Below are 10,617 nucleotides of genomic sequence, written 5' to 3' on the forward strand. Positions count from 1 at the left end.
GCTTATAAGTTGATTGGAAAGCCTTAGAAAGTGCTACACAACTGCAAGGTATTCCTGGTACCTAGTAAATGTTTTCATTTATGGCTGGTTAAACACTTAATGTTTAAGATATGAGGGGCTGCTGAACGTAAGTGTTAATAAAAAGTTCCCATAGATTAGGTTTTCTCCTGGGGGTCTACTTTGAACTTCGTTCCTGTGTTTATTTAGCTGTGCCTATGTGTGCGTATTGCCCTGCATGTAGCAAAGGGCCAGGAGGACTGAGTCCCTCCCTGAGGAAGCTCTGACAGAGGATCTGTGCAAATGTGCTTCCTCTTCCTTTCACTCCCCAACCTTAAGGTCAGAGGATCTGGAAAATCCTCCTCCACCCTGTGACTTGATCTGACGATTGTAATAGTACCGCGGTTCCCCCTCGCCTTCCGCTCCCCACCCTTCCCTCTCACAGCCTGGTAACCCTTTCAAGCCTTTCCCATGTTGGTTTCTATCAACCCTGGCCCCAAGCAGGGGGGCAGGGGCACTCAGCGCTTGTGTTGATATGGCTGAGCAGCCCCAGCATTGGGCTGTTTCTTGTGACCCTTACAGGCCAAGACAACACGTGAAAATGGTGTCCCAACAAGTATGCTGGGGCGTTGCTTCCTGCTACCAGACAGACAGAGACAAGCCTGGAAAACACTCGTTATTAACTCAGTTGAAAAGAGTTAACTGCTTATTTATTTATTTATTCATTTATTTATTTTCATGCTTAATCTCTGATATTTGGATTCAGGTCAGCCAAGTCAGGAATTCCTGTCTTTGGCTTCCAGTTCCACTGCAGCGTTAGGGGCCCCTGTGGTAACTGACGGCGCTGGCACCAGCAGTGGCAGCAGGGCTGGGAGGACACCGATGGAGTGCTCCTGTTCTGGGTGGAGCTCTGCCATCTGGAGGATTTTCCACTGTTCCTGGCACTGCCCTTAAACAATCGCTTTGAGGACTCTTAGAAAAGTCTTCAGGGAGCCCAGAGGGGCTCACAGGAAAAAAGGGACAGTTGGCTAGAGGAGTGTTTCCATTTCCGCTGCACGTTTCCAAGCTGGAAGCCAGGTGAAGCCCTGAGTGTTCCCATTGCTCTGAGCGTCCATCAGTCCCAACAGGGCAGCCAGCTTTCCACTGCACGTGGTTCTGCCCACTGCCTTGCTGCCTCAGCATGCAGAGCTAGCAGCTGTATTTCTCCTCAGGGAAGGTGAAAGCCACTGCACCCCATGTATGGCTCACAGTGTGGCCCACCTCACTTTTGTAGAAACCATGAATAAGGCTTCCTTGGGATTCCTTGGGCTGGAGATTTCTTAGGAAAAAGAAGAAGAAAAAGAAAAAAAAAAAAAAAAGCAGTGGCATTTGGAGTTGCTTTGATTTGCCTTCTGGCTCCTGAACCTTTTAGTCACGCCAGAGTAACATTTTGTTGCACTCATCAGAGCAAGAAAGTGACTGCTTTCAGTGGAAGATGTGATTTCCACAACAAAGGGTGACTGTGACAACACCCCATCTATGGGCAGGCAGTAAAAGGACCAGAGAGATAAGCATCCTGGCCGTGGCCTGTAGACCCACACTATGGCTCTAGATGGAGACCGTACCTCTCAAATGGTGTTCTTGGGCTCACTGAACAGAGTGAGGCTGAAACTTGGCATGATATTCCCCTTCCCACCACCCCAAGCTGAACAAGGCTTTCAGACCACGAAACCCCAGCAGTTCACTACCTCTGAACAAGATGGCGGTGGAAGAAGGATCATGGTGAAGGCCTGGAGCTGGGAGGGAGCCCCTGGGGGATCCTCTCTGCTGGACCTCCTGCCTTGGTGTTCCCTGCAGGTTCCTGCACGCTGGCAGGCAGTGGCTTCCTGTCACCTCCTATGGGATGCTTCTGATTCCCTTGGCTGCCATTTTTAATGCAGTGCCATCAAAATGGGAAACTCAGCTTTCCTACGGAGGTGGGAAGGGTCTCACTGTCACGGTGACATGGAGATGTCCAGTGCTGGGGGAGCAGAGGAGCGGCCATCAGTGGAGAGAGGGGAAAGCAGCAGCCAAGCAGCCCCACTTGCCCCAGGTCCCAGACACCTTGCTTCTGGAGGAGTGGGTTGACATCCCTCCTCTTGCTGCATTTGGCTGTCTGCAGGAAGAGACCTTGCAGCAGCAACGTGATCCTCACCAGAGGATTCATGCTGCAGATTTGATGCATGACCAGGTGGCCTTTCCTGCACGGCTGTCCTGGCAGAAGCTAGGGCACAAGAAGGGATGCTGGGGCTAACACGCCATTGGGCCCCGCTTGACATGTCTCTAATGGCATCCTCTGCAGCTTTGTGGCCCAATTCATCCAGCAGAGGATCATGTCCTCTGTAGGAAGAGACAGGAGAGGCTGCAGTGCTGTCCCACCTGCTGCTTCAACCTGTGGGCTGGCAGTCAGCCTGGCACTTTTCAGACTTCCAAATCCCTGTGGGCCTAAAAGCACATGCAGAGACCTGACTATTTTATTCCTAAATTATTTTTAAAGAAGCATTTGGGACAATTAGCATTTGTTGCTTTTGTATGCAATTAGGTATTTCTGGTGTCATGCATAGACTTTGCATCTCCCTGGAAAGAGCGGAAGGTAATCCCTGAAGAGAAGACGCAGCGTGAGCTTCCATTTCCCCACTCAGTCTAGACTGAGCAAACATTTTAGGTTCTATCAGTGTTTGTGGTCTGCAATTAAAAAAGCTAAGACAGATACAGGTTAGTCGAGTTCTTCTGCAGAGTGATTTATTACATACACATAGGCCAGGGGCTGAGCACTGCAGTAATTCGTCTGACCCACAGAATAAGTACTTTCCAACATTAGCATTGACCCAGGCGAATTACACAGAGATGCCTGCATAATTATGCCTCTTTGAAAGGCCTTTCAGTAAACATACGTGTGTGTATAAAGTGCCTTTCATTTAAAGAACACAAAGTGTTTTGGTCCTTATTCCACTCCATTTACTCTAAGGCCCTATTACCCTTCTGTGGCAGGGAAAGTACACTGGGCTTCAGCCTCAGGGAAACCACAGATGTTTGTACCCTGCAAAATATGTTTCTGGGTGCCTTCACTAGCATTTGTGGAGGTAATCACTAAATGAGTTACCATGGGGCCACAAGCTTGGCTATAAATACATGCAAAAATTTCACGTTTCCTGGAGCAGGAACTGCTATTTTTTTGTGTGTACAGCACCTGACACAATGAAGTCTTGACCTGGTTAAGGTTCCTGTGCTGTCCTGCAGTGAAATAATAAATAAAATTGCAATTATGAAGTTTTCTCCGTTCCTTCTGCACTGTGTTATTGCTGAGGTGTTTTTGTTTAGTGGGTCTAATTAGCAAACTTCTGGAGCTGATAATGAAGGAAAAGGATTTGGAAGAACACATATTTTTGCCACTTGTGAATCCTGTCTACTTTAAAACAGATCACACATTTCTTGAAATTTTCTAAGAAACAAAACCGTGTTTTTTACAATAGTAATGAATTCTGTGCAGTGCAAAAGGTCATATAAAAAGCAGCAGGAGGACAGGATGTTGGGATAAAACGCTGAGCAGATTTACTTCCTACATTAATGTTTTTTTTCCTCTCTTTTTCCCACTCTTCCTGGGACTTTGTGGAATAGCAGCCTCTTGTGCTAGACAAAGGAAATGAAAGAGCATTAAGTACAGGTATACTGCAAACATGGTAGGCAAAATACTGGGACATTTCTTAAGAAAACCAACAGAAGAGCTCAACAAGGAATGCAGATTTAAGTGGAAACATGCAATTCAGCTTATCGGCAGCTTTACAATTTATTCATTGCCAAGAGTCATATGTATTGGGAAGACATTAAGTAGACAAGTATATGTAAAAGCTGTCAAATATAATCAACAAGAACGAACTCACTGAATTTATGAGAAACTCGTGTACATTTATCCACGTAAGTATGAAGTAGGGTTATTATACCTGGCTACATATTTCATCATTCTGAAGAGACCAGACTGACTTCAGCCTTACCGCAGTGTCATCGCAGCGCTGGGACGCCTGCTGAACTTAAATTTGTCTGGTGTATGTGCCTGAAAATGTAAGCTCTGATAACGCTGCAATCCAACGGATGAATGAGAGGTTGGTTTAATAAAAATAAGGCTCACAAATTCAATCATCTGATATGTTTGGAAGAAGTTCTAATTAAAGGCAAGAGCAGCTCATGATTTGTTTGTATAAGACATTTGACTCACTGAGGGAAATCTGTGACAAAGCATAAAGTGTCACTTAGAAAACTTCACTAAGTTTACAAGAAAGGCACTGACATATTTGTTGTTTTGTATTACTGGCAGGGCCTTTCTGTCCATTCCGAGGTCTCAAGAGGCTCTGCTCTCAGGTGTCCCAGCCAGCAGGGGTAAGGGGACACCCTGACAGCAAGTTTGCTTGCCCCCATCCTATTCTCTTGAGGAATGGCAGTGGTGGGAGTGACTTATCTTACTGTCTGTCTGTACCTTCTGGGCAATGCAGGAGGGGGCCAGCATCACTCTTTGCCTTTCCCTGTCCTCTTCCATGCTGAGGAGATGTATAAAACACACTTTTGACATCTCTGCCCATTTTTCTCTTTTAGCCTCCTGGTGAAGCTTGTTGTGTGGGAACTACAAAGGACTCTGTTTCTAATTTCTTGCCTTGCTGTCACACTTGCTGGGCACACCCATTCATCCTCAGGTTCCTGTGGGATAAAAGGAGGATTATGTTACCTGTTTTCTATTTCAGGCAGAGTTTCAGAGTCCCTTCCTGTCCCTAGTCCCCAGGATCCTGCAGGGCTCTGCAAGGATAATCTCTCGAAGAAGGGGAAATGCAGAGAAGGCTCCGATAGCAGCAGCACTCTTTCCTTCCATCTCTCTCCATCTCTGTGTCTCTCTGCCTCCATCCTCTCAATTTTCATCTGCAGAAAGGAGAAGAAGATAAGGTTTGCCCTGTTTTCCTTTCCAACAGGAACTGGAAGATTACTGAGAGAGCTGGAAAGATGTAAAAAGAATAAGTATAAATATTAAGAAAAAAAAAGAAAAAGCTGCAAGATAGAGAAGTATACAACTAACAAGAATGAGAAAGAGTGAAGAAGAGGGAGGTACGGAAAAGAAATCACAGTCCCAAGTATCTGAGTAGATGAAGCCTCTACTGTCACATGCACTTCCTGGACTGGCACATCTGTGTAAAAGCATTTTGTGTTCAGAAACACTAATTTCACACAGGACCTCCTGAAAGCATCACAAAACCTAAGCTTGAGAAGGCCTCTCTATGAAATGTGCTGGAATAGCTATCTCCAAGTTATGACTTAGGGGACGGGAAGAAAAAGTCAGCACAGCGTGGTAGACTACAACGTTTCCACACTGTACCTCCTAATGGGATAGCTTAAAACTTAGAAGATCTATGACCTGTGCATACAATTCACCTCCTCCTTTGCTTTTTCTTTATCATCTTCCTCCCAACCTTCCTCTTAGTCCTTTGGGTCAAAAGGGCACAACTTCCTGTCTGCCGTCTAAACCCTCTGTCTCTTTTATTCTGAAACAGGAATGAGCTGCAGATGAATTTTATTTTGCAGATAGCTGAACATGAAAATATTTGTAATAAATAGGAACAGAGTTTGAGTGCTTTTATAAAGAAAAAAAAAACATGTAAGCAAAGCGATTCCCTCAGAATACTTGCAAGAAAAGAAACAGATGTGAAAAAAAAAAAAACTAAATGCGAATATAAAATAAAGTCCAGACCTTTAAAATCAATTTTATTTTTTTCAAAGAAGGCCAGACTCATTGATATACCCTGATATATCCTCAAAATATGGAAAACACATATTTGAAAAAGGGGAAAAATAAAGGGAAAATACAGCACCATAGGTCTGAGAAGATCAGAGAAAAGAACCAATAGAATGAGGATCTGCAGAAGCCAAATCAATGCTAATACAGCTTGGAAGGAACAACTAAAATAATTCTAGGTGGCAAAATAAAATATCTGCATCATAGCTAAAAAAAAAAAAGGCAAAGATGACACTGTGAAAGATGCTCTGTTGTCTTCCACAAGAATCACCACACTAAATTCTGACGATAATGAGGCCATAGTATAAATTTTCTTCAGCTGATCATCATATTACTTAAAAAGATGTTTGTTTGTTTGTTGTTTATAGATCAGAGATGAAGGCCTCTTTGAGGATTCCAGATATTAACACCACATACACCCTAACATAGTATGTAGGTTGCTTCCGGGCTGAAAGTTTTAGGAGAAGGTGCAGCTGATCTGCCGAGCATAAAATTTCTCCTAATGAGATCTATAAGGCAATCAGTTTAACGTGGATAACAGAAACTGTTCTGTTCTTGCTGTTTTGAGGAAGAACATAATAAAAGCCACACCTGAAAACCCACAGAGAAAAAACCATGTGATTAGAGGCTTGACCCATACTTGACGAGCACTTAAGACAAACAGCTCCAGTTTTCCATTTTCTCTTCTATATCCTGGAAGAATCCCATCTTCCTCTCAAAGACAGACACCTCCTTGAGTATAAGTCTTACATGAAGTCACTCAACTAGCACATAACTTATGGAGCAACAGCGTGATGATATCTTACCACCACCAGAGACTGACTCCCCCTCCCCACTTTTCTAAGCAATGTAATCGGAAAGGTTAGCATATAATGCCAGAAGCCCTAACTCAGCCTCCCAGGATGCTTTCTATTCCTGATGTACATACAAATACCTATTTTCAGGCAGATGACCTTTTCCCACAGACCCAAGGAGAGTGACAGTACAGTAATTTCCAAATCTCTGCAAAATAATAGATCCCCTTGAAGGTAAGAAATATTCTCCCTGTTGAGAAAAGATCTCGAAACAGCTAAGTTCTCCACTCCTGAAGCAGAGGACCATTGCCAATAACTGCTCATCAGTTCCTGGCACTCTTCCTATGACACTCACAACATCTCACTTCCTTCTTTCACCTCACTCAGTGGCTATGAAGAACTCTGAAGAGAGGTGATAGGGAAAAAAAAGCATTTTGGAAAAGAGGGACATACTCTGTTTTGGTAGAGCTCTATGGAAATTAAGGAGTTTGGTAAGCAGAAAAACTCACTAAAAAAGACCAAAATGCTACAATTCCAGTTTTGTTTTGTGCACAGGGATCTCCAAATAGGCAAAACCTGCACTTACCTTAAAACAAGCTGGCAAAGCTGTACAGAAGCAAGACAGAGGTGATTTTTCCTGGGAGAAAGACAGGCATCATAGAAGTTGCTGTTTCCTCTACTATAGTACACATCCTCATGGGCATCTGTTTCTAGATTATTAAATTAATCTGTAGCCTGTTACTAATTTTTGTTTCTTCACAAACATAAACTCCCTTGACTCCCTGCTCAACTGAGGAGACTGTCAGACCCCAAAGGAAGGTTTTTGCACATGGGAAAGAAATAGAAGTGGAGACTCTGGAACCTGCAAGGGTAGATGAAGCCCTGCTCTAAATATGACTCATGGCCATGATTTAGTGATGTGACCCATGAGTGCATGGAGTGTATCAGGCTATGATAACTGGGGAAGTACGAGGAAGAGGAAGGAAACCTCTTTAGCATTCATGATAAATGTCCAACTTGGCTTGCTCCCATAGGAGACCCAAGAAATGATTCTTTACTGCTTTCAGAATTAGACAGAGCACTCATCTTTTTGATGTGTCTTTCTCCCAGTAAAATCCTCATAGAAACAAATATGAGGATTTTTTTTTTTTTTATTCTCTTCAAATTGAAAAGCAGTTTTTATTTCTGGATTGAGAAATAATCAAATGAAACCAACTGCCTACTCGTAACTCCACTTGTACTAATGTAAGTTTGGGAGCACAAAGGTTTCTACTTGTCCTAGAGGAGGCAATGAGTTTACAGCCTTCAGTGTGTGGGTAATGGGGAAAACTAGTTCAGAGAGCCCCTGGCCTCAGCACTGTCAGTCTGGCTGTGCAACAAGAGAACCCTCGGGAGACTAGAGCAAGCTGTTCACTAAACTACTTATTTCTGTATTTTTTTCCTCTATAGAACTCAGCTGAGACTTTCTTATCTAATAGAGTTGGTCAGAAGGGTAACTGATAAATTAGAGTAAAATACACGTTTCCTTTGTTTTCAATGAATTTTCACCTTGTTTTTAACAAACACTGTTTTTGTTAGGATCAGTAGCACATGTGTAATTTTACACAGATGTTTTCAAGACAGGAAGACTCTTGCAACCTCTGGGGGAAGGTATCAAGCAGTCTGCACTGCTTTTGAGGTTAATCCAGGGAATATAACAGAGTTATCTACGTTTTCTGAAATAAGGTCTCATGGTACTCCAATAAACAAACCAAGATTACCTAGAGAACCAGAAAGACCAAAGAGGAGAGAGATGAGGAAGGAGAAACAATAAAGCTTGTTCAATAATCTGTGTTATAATGGATAGTATAACTGGATAATGTAACAGTCCAGTCTTTCCTTGTAGTCTCTTGTGTGTGTTGAACAAGTAAAGAATTTGTTTCTTTGGTGCCATGCAAAAAAAGCCCCCAGGTTCTTATAGAAAAGAAGAGCTAATGAAGTCTGGCTTCACATTGCCTTACACATTATGACTGAATTTTCTGGTTCTTACTAAATGCAAACTCCAACTTAGTAATCTCAGGTTTTTTAAAGTTCTTAACAGCTCACCATGTGGATTCATGGGTGTCCATGGCTTGTTAAGTCCAGTAATGCATCCTCCTGATCTATCACTGTTTTCTTTCCAAGAGCTGATATTCATGGAATATTCACGGAACTTAGTGTTGGACTTTCAACATAATTTCTGTCAATATGGATGAAATGGGAAAGCTGAATTATTAGGGAGAAACGGCAGGCATTTCCATGCAAACTTGTTAAAACCTATGAATCAACAGAGAGATATTCAAGTCATCAACTTATGGTGTATGATCACAAAACCTTATTTCTTTAAGAAAATGCACCAAAGTCATTTCTCTCTTTTTGGGATTGAGAAGTCAGTATTTCCTTCTGTAAAACCAATAAGAGTCTGAAATTTTTCATAATTAGACCAGTGAAATTTCTGAGTCCTACCAATGAGTTCAGCACAGGTCTGTTCATTTAGACACAAGGGAGCTTGAGCAGAACAGGAACTGGAGTCAAATCCATTAACCACAGAAGCAGAATTCTCTAACACAATCATAATTGATTGCCACATGCAAAACAAAAGTATAGTTCCCACTGCTATCTGGGATCTTGTCTTCTGCTTGGAAAACTATCACCCTAATAATTTACAGTATCACTGCATTAGTTTTAAACATACAGATTTTTTTTGTGACCATTCATTGCTGCATACTAACCTTGCACTAAATTATTTGTTATCGATTAAATAGTTTTCATAGATATAAAGGTCAAGTGAGAACTTTATAAGGGAAACAAATAAATAAAATTTAAATATGACAAAAGTTAAATTAATATATACTTCTTAACCAGTTTGGTAATCAGTAAAGGCGCAATTTTAAAATCAATAATTTTGTTGACCACATCCCTATTTTGCTCTTCATACTATTAACTTCCTATAGTCTAAACATCTCCCTTTATTCTATTTACCTGTTCTATTTGTCATGGAAGATAAAGAAATCAGTGAAATATGTATTATCAGAAAAGGTGAAGAGGAAATTAAAAATCTGGTAACTGTAAGAATCCTTTAACTCAGCAGATCTCATCCACGCAGAGGAATACATTTTGTTGTGGTGTGTTTTTCTAAAGATAATTTTTTAAACATCTGCTTCCTATTCGCTATTTCAATAAATTGACTGAAACATCTACATATTTTTAGACGACTCTGTCTCTTTACATTATTTGAATTTGGCACCCCCGTGGATCATTTATTATTTTACATATATGGCTACATTTGAAATGAATAATCAGTCATAGCCAACAAGATTACAGAATAATTCTCTTCAGTGCTGACCACGGTCATGCCTTGATGCTACTGCAGGAGAAGGACTGATAAATGATCTAAACAAGAAGCATACACATGTATACATATGTATACATATGCATTTATATGCATGTAAGGTTATAAAACAGGCTTTTGACATCCCTTGGTATAACACAGTGGTGAAAGACTACCCTGACTGCTCAAGAATATGTTCCATTAACATTAACTAAGCTTTTAAAGTCTTGATCCCTTTCTTCTTGTTGTAAGTTTTGACTTTTTTTTTTTAGAATGAATTAAGGCATTGGAACTTAGATCAAAGGCCCTTACTAATTTTCTTATTTATTACTGGGAGTCAAGAAATCTATCCTGTACAGTTCCCACAAGGATGCAGACAGAGTCTGGACAGACAGGCAAGTGAGAAGTGGGAGCTAATGAATATTGCTCTGGTGTCAGACAGGTAAAGTACTCCCCCCTTCCTGTTAATTCAATCTGAACAATGAAGAGAAAAACCCAACCCACCCTTGTCTTGTTTGGCTTAGACATGAACCCTTGATAAGACTCTGGAAAACAAGAAAGTTTGTAATAGATTTTAGCTACCTTTGGCTGAGTAACTCATATGTCATAAAAATACGAAAATAGTGGCGCACTTCTGCAACCAGCGTAGACTCAGCTTGATATGCTGTAGATAACAGAAAATGACT

At 41.6% G+C, this 10,617-nt stretch overlaps 1 long non-coding RNA gene across 1 annotated transcript; it reads right to left on the reverse strand.

Moving 5' to 3' along the window:
* Positions 1 to 684: 684 nt before the first annotated feature.
* Positions 685 to 7,606, reverse strand: LOC107052954. The gene is made up of 3 exons (XR_001465807.3): positions 7,169 to 7,606; positions 4,733 to 4,920; positions 685 to 3,645 (listed from the first exon to the last, which is right to left on the reverse strand). It is a non-coding gene; the product is annotated as an uncharacterized LOC107052954 (long non-coding RNA).
* Positions 7,607 to 10,617: the final 3,011 nt, after the last annotated feature.

Source organism: Gallus gallus, chromosome 1 (assembly GCF_016699485.2).
Source record: "Gallus gallus isolate bGalGal1 chromosome 1, bGalGal1.mat.broiler.GRCg7b, whole genome shotgun sequence".
Lineage (NCBI taxonomy): Eukaryota > Metazoa > Chordata > Aves > Galliformes > Phasianidae > Gallus > Gallus gallus.